We start from the raw sequence: 17260 nt of genomic DNA, 5'->3' as shown, positions 1-17260 counted from the left end.
TGTATAAATGCTTATTTTCCTGCTGACCTTTTTCAGAGTATCCCGAAGAAAAACATCATACTGCCAAGAGTCTGTGAAGTCTCACAGTCCCAGCCAGGGGAGGAAGGATTACATCCCCATGGAGTGAATTTACTTGCAGCAACACCTGACTCAGGACTGTTCAAAGTAACTGCAATTCCAGGACATATTTAATTTTTTGGAGATCTGAACAACCTCCTCATCAGTGATCACTGACAGAATCCTTATATCAATTCCCTAAAAACTAGATTATACGAATTGATGCAATCGAATAACTCAATCAAGAATTTGATTGTTTATTTCTCATATGAAAAATACTTTTCCCAATTACCCATTTAAGCAACCACACATCTCCATCATCCAAAAATGTTCCTTCTCTCCAACAGCTTGTTCATTGTTTCATACAGTAGGTAGGGTTCACTCAGGTTTGATACAAGTGTTCTGGGAGGTGACTACCTAATGATCTGCAGGTTAAGCACAGTAAAATCAATAAAGTGAAAATAATTCAACACTAAGGCATACTGATCTTGTACTGGAAAGGTGACGTGTGCTGCTGTAGTAAAAGCCCAGAGAAAATTCCACTGAGCCATATTTGTGCTTAGCAGCACAGAGAGTGGAAGAATCAAGATATACTACCCGACATGGCCCAGTAATTACTGAATACTGACAGGTTCATGTCAATAACAGGCCCAAGCCAACGAAGCACATCATAGCTATTTTATTTCAATGAAGAAGTCAAACACGCGAACTGGGATTAAGAACTGCTTTTGTTATTTGTTTTCAGGTTTTAAAATCTCATTCCATTTCCTAGTATGGACGGTAAGGGGAGGTCATCTATCAGACCAGTGAATTCTCTGGTGGTTCTGCTGTTTAACCAAGGGCTACAGCCCAGCACACTGCTCCCAAGGCTCATGAATTATCCAACCCACTCACAGTTCCAGGCTGCACAGGGAAGGGTGACATTTTGGGTCTCCTATTCCTACTGCTCAGGCCTGGCCTTGCTAAAAAAAAAAAAAAAAAAACTAATTTTACATGAACTTCACTCCGCATTAATCAAACTGCGCTGACACCTCGCAAAGGTCTATTAGTAATGGTCAATAGAGCGATAAGTAATAAGGAGATGAACTAACGCCCTTCTCGGTTTAACCAAACAAAACAAATATGTTTGTATTTGTCCTTTCAAACAAGCACCTGTCTTGGGAGCAGGGCAACAATTGTTTATTTTAGGTATGCTGCCCAATTGCTTAAGTTTCTTAAAACAAATACAAAAACGGAGTAATAAAGACAAATGGGACACCCTTGTTAACAAGGGGTTTATACTGGAGAGTCATAATTATTAATCAATAACAAAAAGTGTTGGCATTTTTGTATAAATAACCAGCCTATTCTTCTACCTATTACTCACAATGAAATTACTTGGAGGGAATAAAAAAATATTGCTCCAGTTAAAAATATTATAATATTTAGGTCTATTGTTTACAGTGACAAATCCAACTACTTAACGGTGTTTTATGTTTCATAAGTACACATATTAATACTTAAGCATATTTTACTTTTGCAGTGTAATTGTTTATAAACCTTAAAAAAGAAAAAAATATATATTTTAAAGCACACGTACAGTTAATGTTACCACAATGTGATACTAGTAGTGCATATCAATTAACCAAAAATGTTCTAAGATCATGAAGGGGTGTTGGGTAAGATGGCAGTAATACTGATCAGCAATGTCCTGCACTCCTCCTGTGGTCTTTCTGGGAAATTACAGAGAGAGACTTGATTTATTCTGCCCGGGTGACACCTTTCACTCGGGAGACCAAACGATGTAACCCAGGCAAATGCAAATGAAGGAAGAGGAGGTGGTGTGAGATTTTCAAGAAACATTAGCACGTTTAGTACAAGCACTATCTTCAAGGTTTGCAAGACAGTGTTTTCTTAAGAAATTACTTTCTGTTGCCAGGCTTCATCTGTACGCATTCCTGTAAATTTTTTTTCTTTTTAATTGTGAACATTTTGATATTCTGAAATGACATGTTTCAGGCCATTAATCACTGGGGAACAAATACCCAAACAAATCCCACATACACTGGAACATAATAATAACTAAGCAAGACATTCAGCTAAAAGCTATTTCACTGGTACAGTACATGAATCCAAATAAGTAAGCTTCACTTACACCCCAGCTAAGCTTGTCTACATGATAAACAGAAAACTGACAATGCTGTGGTTGCAATTGTATTTTAAAATACAATACTGTGCTCTGTAAAGCCTACATTTTTCTACAAAAAAAGGTCAGAGACATCTTCATTTTCAATGTGTAAAAAAAAAAAAAAGGAGCAGCATGCAGCTTCTTCATTTCTGCATGACTTTGTTATCACTCTGTTCATTGTCTGGAACAGGTCCCATTTATTCCATACAGTGCTAATCCAGGTGGAAAGAGGCAGGTGTCTCTCACATTCTGGAGACCGTTTGTTGTATTGATGAGGGCTTGCGTGAGACCAGGAGACCTGAACAACAGTTGAGCATACCGAGATGACAAGCACAGATCTGGTGTTCCAGCTTCCCCCAGTAGTGTTGTCACTCTCCTTCCTAAACTGTGCTTGCAGGTGAGATTTCACCCAAGATTGAGGCTGTGCAATAGCTAGCAATTGTCAGTGATCTGTAAACTCCTCTGCTCAGCAGTTTCCCTCTCCAGTACGTTACTGGCAGCATTACAGAAGATGGGATAGCAGGATAAGGATAGAGGTGGATGCTTAAGGCAAAAATCTTCTCACTTTTCCTTTTCTTCTTTTTTTTTTTTATTTACTGTAAACATGGAGAGGCTTTGACTGAGAAACAGAAGCTGCTTCAATGTTGGCTGCCAAGTGCCATCTCTACTTCTATGAAGGCTTTATTTAACAACATCCTAAAATAAAACAGAATATTTATACTTTCAGCTGTTTTGTATCACCTTTGACACCCAAAAGGCTGTTTAATTCCTACATGTACACAGACCTGTCAAATTGTATTAACACTGTACCATGCCTTTTGTGGCTTAAGATATATCTACAGGGCTTTACACTTACAATACTTGGTATTGAGAGGCCTCTTAGATTGACAAGTGATAACAAAGTACCAACCTTGGAAACCCCCACACAATCAAAATCCAGCATTTCAGTTGAGCTGTCAGTTGGACAAAGACACTCTGGGCCTCAAATATAAGTTCCAACATGTCTAAGACACGGGGAGGGGCTCTTACCATTGCACATCCACCTGCTAGAGTTCAATGCTGCCCAGCATCTATTCCTACTTCATCCCTCAAGTCACTAAGTCACAGGAAACTTTTAGCAGACAAGTGTCCTGTATATCTTCTATACGTCAAGAGATTGCCCTAGATCATTTTAATACAATGCGTTTTAAAATCTTAGCTGCTTAATGAAATACTCTTCAGGTGGCGTGAAAACTCATGTTTTCTAAGAATTTATAACATTACTGATTCCCACCTGCACAGACACACAAAATGATCCACATTTTCAGGTGAAGTCTTATTTGTTGTAGATGTATAATTTGTCCTTCATAAAGCACTTTGCTGACAGCATTAACCTGCAAACATTATTCACTGGAGAATTAATTTGGTATTGTAGATGATGGAATGTCATAACTGACTACGTTCAAGTGTGTGTGTGTGTATATATATATATATATATATATATATATATATATATATATATATATATATATATATATATATATATAATTTATTTTATTTACCATGTCCCCCTCCTAACATTTTATCGCTGCTGGAACTTGCCCGGTCACGCTGGGTGACTCTAAACAAGATCTCTCCACTCCATCTCAACTCAATAGCACGCCACACTGAAGCAGCAAAACAAAGTGTTCAAATTACACAAGGATTACCAAACAAGGGTTCACTGTTTAATCAGGTGTTTACTGTACTGTAGTTCCTGGAAGGTTTTGTGTACAGTTCCCATTGTAATTGGGAAGCAATCTTTATATAAAAAAAAACAGAAGCACTTTATCTGAACTGGGTGAAAACAGACTACCCAGGCTTGTTTTTACATCAACCAGAAATACTTTAAGGTAGGAAACAGATAACAAAGGCACCTCTATTTCCCTGCCACAACTTTACATGAATGACAACAAGGTGATACGTCTTTAAAAACAGCCCCCTATCTACTGTTTCTAATTATCCATTCTTTTATTCAAGTCTGACATCTTCTCATTGACACACAGTACTTCAGCACCAGCAGGCTCTGTGGTTGAATACTACTAGAAAGAAAGTTATCTGAGGATGCCAGTCGTGTCTGTTCCTGACTCTGGCAAGGTGAAAAATAAATAACCCCCGCCTCATCTTTATTATTGGATGTCATAGAGCCACTGAGTCAATATATTCATATTACAACAAGGGTGAGACCTCCAGTAGGTTAGATGTTGCCAAGAGAAAAAAAAAAACACAACTGATGGCATTTCTCTGTTCATGTGTAACACCTCCTATGTGAGATATGTCTTCTTGGGCTTTAGAGGGAAATACGCCAACACCACAACAATAGCAATGAATTCAATCACAAAATAATAATTATGTCTCTCTAGTTTATGTCCCTCGTTGCCAAATCAACATTGCCTTTATCAATACAGTACTTTATTGAGAGAAAATATTCCACCAAGCCTTTCGATGACAGGTATACCAGCCCTGCCTGTTATCAATTTACTACTCACAGCTTACCACAGAATTCCTCACTGGATAGAAATATTACACTAATCCCTGGCTTAACTAACATGGTAACCAGTTTTACTGAGTTAAAAAATGTCTTGCACAGAACAAAAAGCTTCCAAAATACAATACAATGTATGGTGGGTCTAACTAATTGATTGTTGTACTGGGTTATTTTTACACCCACAGGCACCGTGTTTTCTTAAAGTTACATAAAATAAAACAAATAAGAAAGTGTCTAAAGATGGTCTGTTTTAGCACTGTAATTGTTTTAAACGGATACCCTTTCATGAATAAATTTAATATCTTACCATTTTACAGATCCTGTTCTACCTAGTTCCACCCCCGCAAGACCACTGGGGAGGATACAGTATACAAGGCTGGTCCATTAACTACTGTGTCTATGTAGGAAATGCAAGCACAGAGATGGTATTTCAATGTTTTATAGACCTTGCAGACTCAAAACATTTTTATTGGCATGGCCTGTTGAAAACCAGAAAACTGATGGCTATGCAAGCCATTACTGGAATTTACAACAGGGTGCATATGTATATCCAGAGTTGCTTTGAATACAGCCATAAGGGACTGTGTTCAATGCTTGTGTGAATGATCTCCATTAGCTCTATAATACCTTGAGACTGCGTCCTTAGGATGCTGTGCTTTAATTAAACGCATCTGTTTCTCGTGTGACAAGCGAAGGCATTGCTGCCTGATGATGAGGTTCTGCAGAATTGTTGGAAGGAAAAAAAAAAAACAAAAAAAACTGTTGTGCTTTCAATGATATTTAAATGAATAAGTGATGTTTCACCCCATTTTAATCAGAGCATCAGTGGGAAGGTAATATTCCAAATGAGATTCTCCTCTGCACTCAAATTAGACCGGCTTTACTATTCCTCCCTGAGGTATGGTCATATTTCCATAACAGAAAATTATAGCCTATTACAGATATATTAATATAGGCATATACAACTTTAAATAAAAAACAGAACTTGGATTTATTAGGCATTTAAAGCATGGAGTAATGCCAAATGAAATTCACTCACACTATCCACCCCTGTTCAACTAAAAGTCCATTCAAGAAGACAGAACGCACAGTAGCACAGTCTTTCTGCGGTATATTCTTTACTTGAAGTATAAAGTACTAAAGACTTGTTTTTTCTTAATTTTAATTGCAAAAGTGTTACATTTTACAGGCTATCCATTTTGAGCATTCATGCTCATTCCTAAAGAGACTTTGAATTCCATCCATTGTAACTGCAGCAAGGATTCCAACAGTGAAGACCCATCTCAATAGCCATCTCAACCATAGCACTGCAAATGCCAGTTTATCAAACCACTGTTCTAACGGTCCAAATACTGTACTGGTAGACTCCACCAAGTTATCCATTATCTGTAGCCTAATTCATAAGAATCTTTCTACTAGCAGTGACAGGACTTAAGGTTCCACAGCAAACAAACTTTAAAGCAGCAGGCTACTTTCCTGTAATTCTTTCTTTGTCAATGCTCACTTCCAGCACCAACTTCCGACGTTAACTTATTTATATCAAGGATAGTTGGTTTGTAGAATTATCATCATTGCTAATTTCACACGCACATACAACACAGCAAACTCATGAGCTCCTAATAACCCTTTAATAGCAGCTGTTTGAACCTTTGAAGATTCGTCCCTTGTGTTTTGTTTACGTGTGTGTCTGTGTGTGGAGGTGTTGGATAGGCTGTGTATTAGGCATCTGTTCTCTTGGCTTGTTTATCCAATAGGGGATACAGCACAAGCATTTTCACAGGGTGAATACAAAGTCAGTTGGCAGGTTGAATCACAAAAAAGATTATACCAAGGGCATTAATGTCCCAGCATCTGACATGACCTTAAAAACAGCAGCATCTTAACAGGGACACTCTACACCTCTTGATGGATGGTTTTGCAAAGTTGCTTCCAAAACGTTCGCAAAATAATTTTATAAATCAACCTGCGCACAATATAGCCCACATTTATGGCATCGTTATTATTAGTTACAGTAACACTAAGTTGCAAAATAGCCTGTTTGGAAATAAGAAAAGTGATGGTTTACAGTGGGAGAATTCACTCTTACCGTTTTTCATGAGTTATGGGTTTTTCTGTACACTCACCTGTAATCTCTTTGGAAACATAACAATAGGGCTACATTACTAAATACATTTTGTTTTTCGTCCAAATACCTCTGGTTATAGTAAGAATCTCTCTCATGTCTGCTTATCTAAACACACCATGTAAACAGGTGTTGCCCTCTCATTGTGCACATAGCTGACATGGAAACGCCAGCAGCCATTTGTTATATAAAACAGTAAGAGTATTGTTCTCCGATCTGTTGTAAACCACGTGTGTGGTAGCATATTCATGACCTTATCAGAAAAAAACTTGTTTACGGCAATGAAAACAGGAGAGGATAAAAGGTAACACAATCAGAGGATTGTGTGGAAGTTTCTATAATGCACCCAAAAACCACAACAGGAATTCATAGACTTCTCAATTACATACGACCTTCAGATCACAAACAGGACAGATTCATGTCTCTCTTGGTGTAGGACTTTAAGGTTCAATACAGTAAACTGCAGATAAACCATGCAGTTTAAAACATGATATCCACGCTGCTCTCACTGCTGGGCCTGAAAGAACACTATAAAAAAATTCAAATTCAGATAAAAAAAAAAAACACTGCATAATTGAACACGACATACAACTGTAAAATTGAAATGCATCACAGTTTTTAGTTTAAATGCAAGAACAAAGTGTATGAATGACCAACTGGCAACCTGATCTGTACTAAACTGAAATGGTATCATTTGTTTTTTTCTTTTATTCTCAGGCCTGGATTCCTCTTTAAAGCACATTAGTGCACCCTGAGCCTCACCGTTTATCATCCCCACTGAGGTGCTGCTGACAGTTTAACTGAATAACTCCTTTAATACAGTACAGGTAATGCAGCAGGGAGCAGCCCTGATGTGCAGTAATGTTTGTAAAAGGATGAAGAAAAGCTTAACAGGGAGTGATTGATTCTATGAAGCATGGACGCCTCCGACCTAGTTTACACAACCTGTAACTTTTGTCCACCTAGACTTGGGACTTTTTTTTAGGATAAAGTGTAACAAAAAAAATAAAAACAGAGGCTTGCAGGCGATTACTCCTGTTAAAAGAGCACTGAAATGCTAAGAGGTTAAAGCCTGGTTTCATTTTGTTGGGAATACAGTATACCCACCCAATAGAACTGCTGTAGTAGCACCTAGTGAAACGAGGTTTTAAAGGAGCTTTCCTTCACAACAGGGTAGTCTAAACAGTTGTAAGCAGGGAAGTCTCTAGCGCTATCGAAAGAGAAAAACGTGCCTCCGGAGAGTTCTTGAGAAGGCAGGAGGTAGCCTGCAGCAGCACTGGACCCTGCTGAGCATGGTGGACACTGGGTGTGAGAGGTTGATCGAAAGGAGGAGGAAAGAAGTGGAGTCCGTGCCAGCAGCCTGCCTCATCTAATTACTAGGGAGAGCAGAGCGTGGCAGCACCACTGTGTGCCTAATCATGGAAGGGACTGACAGGAACCTGTTTCTTCAAACCAATCAGTCGACTGATGACAGCACATGGAGTAAGGGACCTGACAAGGTCTGAAGCACTGAGCTTTTTAAAAAGAAAAAGAAAATGTTTTCCCTGACAAATCTTCTAACCAAAATAAATACATAAATAAATAAATAAATAAAATGTATTACAGTACATTTGAAATGCATTGTATTTCTAATAACTCTTATTTATTTGACGAAGATGAGAAATTAAATGACTGAGCTAGGATTTTAATGGTACAGTGTTCTTTTTCTGGATTCCTTTAACAATACTGCCATAAACATGCTGCCTATGAAAGCTAAAGGACTGACAGTGCTGGAGACTGAAGTACTCGATCAATCCTTAGACGAGGGGCTGGATTTAAAGCACCTTAAATACAAGTCGACACTGGCCAATTGTTCTACACACACCTCTACTGCATCACTAAAGGGCTAATCATACTACAGCGTTTATTCACTGCCTTTTTACGCCCGACGTTTCGCTACGATTTTTGTATTCAGACTTAAAACATCAAAAACGCAACCCTCTTCTTCATGCCCATTTTGAAGTAGGTTAAAAACCTACTCTCGTCCAATTTCAGCTCTTGCACAAGACTGTGGTGCTCCCATAGGGTTTCCCATTGCTCATTTATAGGATGAATCCACATTCTTCTTTCTTTCTTTCTCTTCTTCTATGGAGCAATAACCATGCGGCAGCACGCACCCGAGACAGTCTTCAGATTATATCAACATTTAGCAGGACAGGGTGGTGAATGCTGCATTTTTTGTCCAAAAATCTAAATTCTTTCCATTTTTGTTTTTGCAGAGAATTTTGCAATATTTGAACTATCCTTAACTCTGGCTTTTAGTAACTCAAAGGGTAAATGGACTGGTCCAATCGCTCTACCTTATACCCCAGATAGCATCACAACACTGTGCCACTGGCATGTAATCAATCTCAACGGGTGGATGATAATAATTGAAATCAATGTACCACCCAGACTCAAACTTGGGGCACACCATCTGCTGAAGAGATCTACTCCATTGCCTCTTGAAAATAACCATGCTTGTTTCTGTAAGTCAGGATGTACATGCAGTTTGTGTCCACTGTCATTTCAAGCTTGCCATCCCAAAGAGGCATGTATCTCAACACAGGCCATTCCATCCAAACAAACAGAGACGGGAAAACAAGATGATAAAAAATGACACACGCTGTACAAAAATCCAACAAATCAACAGCTACCAAGAAGTGCACATGTAAAATCCTCCTAGTGCAGGTTTACTTTTAAAGCAGTATATAGTCTATGCATGGCACACTGACCACAATGGCTTTGGAAAATCTTTCATAAAATGTCTGTTCTCCTTAGCAAGTTGTAACAAGGTCTTTTTGTAAAGTGGTACGCAATCTACCACACATACTTGACTTCAAGTGGTTGTCCCTGTCTCACGCGAGCTCCGATACTGCATAAACACCGATTTTTCCCTGACACTGCCCCGCCCTTGGGTACAGCACACTATAGGATTAACACTTTACTTGCCACAGAGGTGAATATTGAACCCTGAAGACATGCAATCCATGAATGCGCATTGCGAAACCAGATTCCCAGCATAAAGTACTGTAGCAGTGATACACATGATATAAAGTATAAAACAGGACACACAGTGAAACAGGATGCACACTGACAAAGAGCCTCGGCATAGGAAGATAAAGAGTTAAATATGGCTTTCAGGTGTTTTTCTGCAGTTGACGGTGACAACTGCTTCATAGAAAAAGATAATACTCCTTTTGGTTATAAAGCCCAGAAAAAACCTACCTGCTGCTTTTTTAACAATACTAAACCCAAAGAAACACAGGACGTTAGTAGAGAGAAACATTCTTTGGGTAGGTGGTATATAGCAGCAATACTGAAATTATTATTATTATTATTATTATTATTATTATTTTTTTTTTTTACAAGGCACAAAGGTCATTGGGATTCACTGTATGGTTAAAGCTCTGTTGTAGAGCTTAATCTTTTCAAAAGCAGTTCAATGCTTTATATTCAGCTGTTTGTAAGAATCTGTTTCCAGGTCTGAGGTAATGCATGCCATGACCTTTGCATTAATATACTCGCTTGCCAGAACAGAATATTCAACAACGCTCCAGCATACAGGCACTTTATCAATAAAAAGCTACATCAAAATCGACTGCTCGCTTCTCCTCTCCCATCTCTGCCTTCCACCACCATCAGTATGATTTACTGCAGTGTCACAAGCACGCCACGATTATTTATGCCATGATACACCACAATATACATGTGATTGGTTACTGCTTGTAAACAGGATTCAAATAAGCCATACAGAGCAAACCCATGAAAGAGGAGGGTGGTCACCTTGTTCTGTAACCCACACAGAAAAGTCAACCAGGACAGCGTTGTGATTGAAACCATGTTTACATATTTTGACTACATTCAAACGATTGCTGGCAAAACACAAAAACTTCCAGAACAAGATAAATGTACCTTATTTTAAAAGTGGCCCTGAGACAAAGTTACATCAATACAGTCAGTAACCAAAAAATGCAGCCAGCATCATTACAAATGTGCACATTGTAAAGGAGCTCTTGAGAGTCTGGAAACCAGCAGATTATATATTTTAATATTGACAGGGCCAGTTTTCCACATCTTGGGAGCGAGTAGCTAAATAATCCAATTTCCTAATGAGATACATAATGTACTGTACAATCATGAGATGCAGACTTTACTGCAGATGGGTCGACAAGGTGATATTCTTTGCAATCATATAAGTACTGTAATGATGTGTTTTCTCTGCCATTGCAGAATGCCAACATAATGTATTGTGCCTTTCTCATTTGCAAAAAACACATCCAAATAGATAGCACAATTACTGTATGCTTTTTAAGATTATTGAGAAGAAAACCCTTATCTAGGCAGTTCCAGCCTACTGGCTGGGTCTTGAGTTTACTGGAGACACGTATAAAAGGTCTCATCAAGTTTTACTGTATGCAAAACTGTCCAAATACCATGTGTAAGACAACTCTTTACAAGCGGAATTAATCCGTCATTGCCCCCAGATGAACATATTTTGCAAGATTAAACTACTGCAAGATTAGACTACAGGGTGATGTGGCAGGTGTAGCAATTGAAGTATTCTTAAGCTTGGTGTTAATGTCAGATACTATGTTTTTAAACCCGCTTACCTAAGCTGTCAAGTAAAACACTTCAATTAACCCATATTAATGCCTGCATAGATGTAATCTTTCTAAAAGCCTGATTTTGTGCAAAGCTACAAAAAATTGCTGTTGAAATAAATTCCAACACGATTCCCCTGTCATAAAAGAAAATATATTTCTTATAACTGCCATAAAACATTTATGATGCATTAATTGTTAGCCAATGCAGAAAGTTTACTGTTGGAGTAAAGATGATCACTTCAAACCCAAATATCTGGAGACAATGTGAGGCAGGATTAACTTTCAGCCAATAAATAGACAGGCATTCTGTCAGGATATCAGTCAACCAGCAACAGCATTGCAACCAGCAAAAAACAACAAAACAAACATGCTGTCATACCTCATACTCGGCATATTTTAGTGTAATTGAAGATCCTGACATGCAGTAGAAATACAAGCATGAGATAGCAGATCTAAATGAAAAAACACTGCAACCATATAACACCATTTTTTACATTTTATCATCATCATTACATGCATGTGTTTCTATCAGCCACCAACAAACATAACAAGCTTGTAAAGTCATAAATCCCCCAATTTCAGAGCCGTCCATAAATACTTTTAAAATTACTCATCAACTGAAGATAGCGATTTTCATACTTTCTCTTTGTACCATTATGGTTCAGTTCTGTAGCTGGGTCACTGTACTGCAGGTCAGGCTGCATGTTCACAATTGGAGAAGGGCAGTTTTACAGTAGGTGTGCAGCACACTAATGTTCTCATCCACTGACCCTGGACACTTATTGGACACATTTAACATAAGCCAAAAGGTCAAGAATGAGGAAGACAAACCTTTATCATTCTGCATTAAGTCCAAAGCAAACATTTAAACTCCACAGGTCTCCTTGACAACACAGGGACACTCTCTGCAGGGCTTACAGAAAGCTGCAACTTAAACGTTATGAAAATCTCATAATTTATATTTATTTATTTTATGGAGAGAGACACCATTTATGGATCAAATATACCTGCTCATCACATTCTAGTTCATTGGAAATCTCACAGCAACTCTTCCAGTTGTGCAGTCTGGGTCAAAGTTAACAGCTCTTATTATCCAGTTCAATGAACCTGTGAATTAAACTCCGGCAGAATACAGCAGCACAACCCATCTGTACATATCAAGGCTTGCCAATCTGCACCTCGAGTCAAACTGCTGAACGTGACACTTGACACTTTCTATCAAAATTAGCTACCCATTTAGAAATGTACACAAATGTACAACCATCTTCTACCATACGGTCATGCTCCTTCGAAATGTTTTATTGTTATTATCGCTCTACTGCGCAATCCCCTAGTCATATTCTGCAGTGCGGTTTACCTATTTAATGAAACCTGTCAAAGCAATATGCAGCAGGCCTTCCTGAAGTACCTTATTTGGTAGTCATAGTGATAGTTACTGCAGAAAACAAAACTATACAGGGTACAATACAGCTACGGTACAGTACACACAAGAGTTATTACAGATGAAACTAAGCATGTAAACACTGGAGAATTTATCCATGTTACCGCAACACCTACATTTAATGCTGTGACATCCCTATAATGTCAAGAGCAGTTAAATTATGAACCCAGCAGCATTCACACATGCAAGCACTGCTCTGTCATCGTTATGGTTTATTGCTGCTGTAAAGCAAAAAAACAGAACAAGAACAATCTAAACACATGCAGAATCTAACAAGATTATTTTTATACTTCCCCAAACCTCTAAGAAGAACCGGTAAGCCATTCATCTTTCTCCTTACCTCCACCAGGCTGCTGAAGTAAATGACAAAAGGCGCATTCAACAGCTGTTCACACTTAGACTAGCAGCAATTAACAACCTATTATATATATATATATATATATATATATATATATATATATATATATATATATATATATATATATATATATATATACACACACACACACACACACACACACACACACACACACACACACAAAAAACCGACACCTGCCTATAGCAGACACGTTACGGACCATATTCATGTGGCATGTGTTATTACAAGACATGTTGGATAATGCTTCAAGGTATTTACAATAACTTTTACCATGCTTCCATTCAGTTATGCCTTTAGGATTTTTCCGCAGTTTAGGATTCATCATAATGAAATTGCTCGCTACATTTTCAAATGCTTTTAGCTTTGCAGTAACACCCTATCGTGGAATAAAAATAAATACATTTCCTTTACTGGGTCAGTTGTATTTCTTCCACTCAAAATGAGTGACACTCAATAACATATTTGATAGATTTCAGTTGTACTTCAATGTAGTTTATTACACAAACATTCAGAAGATTGGATGTATGACAGAACTAACATTTACATACAGGAGGCGAGTGGGATTTGTCAACAAAATAAATTACAGAACTAGTTTACTTTTGTTGTGATAGGCGCAGTTTGATTAAAGTAGAAAAATTGGTTTATTTATTGTTTTATTAATAATTTTATTTATTTTTTCATCCTTTGGCAAAAACAGAAGATGCATGAAAAGTATTAGCTGGCACATGCACAGGTAGGTAATGTAAATGATTAAGGGATGTGTTTGATTTATACAGAAACACACTGTGCTAAAGTAATGTCTTCTATTTTTAATTCTGTCAAATAGTACAACACAGTCTGCCATGGGTCTGTGTGACAAACGTTCACACAATTCTAACATTTGAGGAACGATCAATCAAACTGCATTATATTATTAGTCTGGTTATTTTTGTTTTGTAAGCAGCAAATATCCATATCTAACTCCAAAGCATTTTTGAAAGAGGGGGGCTAGAATGGATACAGAGACTGAACTAAGAGTGAGGAGAGGCCTCCAAAGCATTTCTTGCATTGGCACAGCTTGTGCTTAATTAAAGAAAAATAGGCTTAGTTTGAATCAGAGAATAGACTTTAATGTTCTCTAGTACCAGTAGATAGCACCCACTCAGGGCTACAATAGGCAGTCTTATGAAACACAGCTCTAGTCATGCAGGAGGCTTTGTATGTTTCCACAGGTCCCCATTTCCCTTTGTGGACCATTACATTATGTATTCTCTTTATTGGGCAGCAAGCATCAGACTCCATAACCGGTAGTTAAAACTGGATAGTGAATGACAATACTGATCTTTTGTTATCTTCAGTGTCACACAATATTGAGTGGTTAAAATACTGGGTCATCCTCTTAAATTGATGAAAGCCAATTCTCCTGTTCCCCTGACAAGCTTTATTTACCTGCTGTGAAAACATTTTTATAAATATAATCTGATACGGAATACTTACACAAATTTGTCCGAAGTTGCCTCATTACAACTAATGTCTTGAATTATTCACAGGTAAAAAAAGGTTCCATGCAGTTTCCGTGGAAACAGGCAGGCCCCCCTCTGCATATGAATAAGAAGTCAGTTGGTTGCTGTGTGCTCAGGCAGAACCAGTCACGCTTCATTGTAATGTTGATGTTATGACCATCTCAGAATTTTAACATGGAAACCTGTTTAAAATTTCAACACTCTGGTTGCTCTGCATGTCTTGGCTTGCCCTCCGTACTTGTGCTTTCCCAGGAAGATCTCAATAATCCATGATTCTTTTTTTTCTTTCTACCTCTACCTAGCCGCCCACAGTGGACTCAATTTTTTTCCAAGAATAGGCCAATTCCGTGACAAATTAGACACTGTCTGTTGTGTCAAAGTGAATTGCCAACTTTTATTGTAAGAATCCAGCAGTAGGAATAGTAGTAGCAACAGTAGCCAACTCACTGCAGCTACAACTCAAGTTGAGTGTTTTACTCAATTTACTGGCATCTATCTCCTTAAAATAGAGGACAGGAACCACTAAGTGATTCTAATCATTCACATTTAAAAATGCTGTAGTCGTTTATTGCTAGCAATGTTTCACAATCACCCCCCCCCCCCATCTCTGCCTCTCCATTCCCTCAAATAGAATATTTTGCTAGTCGTACCAAACAGTGCCATGATGAAGGTGACAGCAATCACAGCCCATCTCCTTTTCCCTCTGTATCCTAACCCAAGGATCACTTTAATAGTTAGCATCCAAGTACAACTACCTAACAACAAAGTAATTAGCCAAGCTGATAGGAAAAGCTCCTGTACACAGTGCTGCTGCAACCGCATCTGCTGTCTGGTTAACTCTTTGCGGTTCAATGTCGGACCCTGACATCATCAAAAAGACGTAAAGCACAGGTCTCTAGTCGTTTTTTCTCCGGAAAAAGCAGAGAAAACCTTTCAAAATGGCTGAGTGAGACCGATAGGAGCCGAACAAAGCCGAGAAAAAATAAATAAATAAGGGGCATATCTGATAGCCCCATGCACCACAGAGATAACACAGACACAAACAAAGGAGATAGCTGCTTATGCATCCAGAGCTCAAAGAATATCATTTGAAGAGCTTTTTGAAATGTAAAATAATGACTTGGATTGCATTATTGAGGAGTTTGGTAATAAAACGAGTGATCAGGAGAGGATTTATCAGTATGCACGTTTATAAAGAGGTATGTGAAATACAGCAAACAACGGATGGGGCTTGGCTGGAGATGCAGTAAAGAGTGTATTTTTGAGATTCAGTGCCTTTTAAACTCTGAAAAAAAATATTTTAAACAGCTTGTGTGAAAATAAATTGGAACTGACACGCGTGACAAGCGCTAAATAAATGGACCGCTATGGGTTAATGGGACTGATTTCTAAACCGGCCAAAATATTGAGCGTGTTGGAGACTGAGGTATGAATTACTAGATAAAAAAATGCACTCCCCTCTCCAACAAATGATGCAGCATTTTGCATCCAAATACTGGAATTTGCCAGGAACCTGCTTTAGAGCACCCAATCCAGCAACTGCAAATGCTAATTGTTCCCCTATGGCACAATACATTCTACTTTGGTATATGTTACAGAGTTAGCATCTGTAAAAAGGTAGGGCTAATGGTCCTCCAGGCAAGTAACACCTCACCCTGCTAATCCTAATGTAGCTTTGACTAAATCTAACTAGACATCAATTAGACATGAAATTGAGCAAATGCTTTTTGTTTATTTTTTTCCTCTAAACTGGTGCCAGTTCAGTATTAAATGAGTGTTTAGAAACCAGCCATATTGCCCAAGTCCTTTTGAGATGCTGATCCCCGCAGACACTGTTTGTAGCTGTCAAATATTTATAATACACACTGTTTCAAACTGAGCAAGTACTGGAACTGGGACTCAGCCAGCAGATGGTACAAGATATAAATCAGCGCAGAGAAACCTGGCAGATTTCCACTCCACAAAGTGTGCGCAAATAATTCCCGAGGGTGATCTGTCAAGGTGTGTTCCAAGTTACTCAAAACAGGAGAATATCAGTTAGAACCCTTTCCTCACAGTGACGATGCACCTGTATGAAAACCCTACTGACTGAATGGGACCCAAAACTGAAACACAGAAACTTATTAAACTTCGTCCCAACCCTGCTACTCTCAAAAACAGCCTTCATCCTCACAAGCAAAAACTAGTATGAACTGAAACAGAATAAGCCAGTGCAATATGTTTTAGGACACAGACTAATTTACATGTGTAACTGCTGTCTCATCATACCTATTAGCCCTGGAACATTCATGGAGTTAGCACTTATAGATCTACAGATTCAATTCCAGCAGATTACAGTACTAGAAAATATACTGTGCATGCCATTATCATAAAAAAAGGTATTTCTTTCCACAATATATGTGTTTAGCTTTCGAAGTTAATTTGTTTTTTGACATTAAGTACCACTAAACACTGGTGAAGG

General features: G+C 38.2%; 1 protein-coding gene across 15 annotated transcripts in view; it reads right to left on the bottom strand.

Annotated features, from left to right (window-relative positions):
- Positions 1-17260, bottom strand: part of ptprfa (protein tyrosine phosphatase receptor type Fa) — a 164848-nt gene that overhangs the window by 70800 nt on the left and 76788 nt on the right. The gene's annotated exons all lie outside the window — the stretch shown is intronic.

This window comes from Polyodon spathula, chromosome 14, assembly GCF_017654505.1.
Source record: "Polyodon spathula isolate WHYD16114869_AA chromosome 14, ASM1765450v1, whole genome shotgun sequence".
Lineage (NCBI taxonomy): Eukaryota > Metazoa > Chordata > Actinopteri > Acipenseriformes > Polyodontidae > Polyodon > Polyodon spathula.
This window is presented reverse-complemented; position numbering and strand designations above follow the sequence as displayed.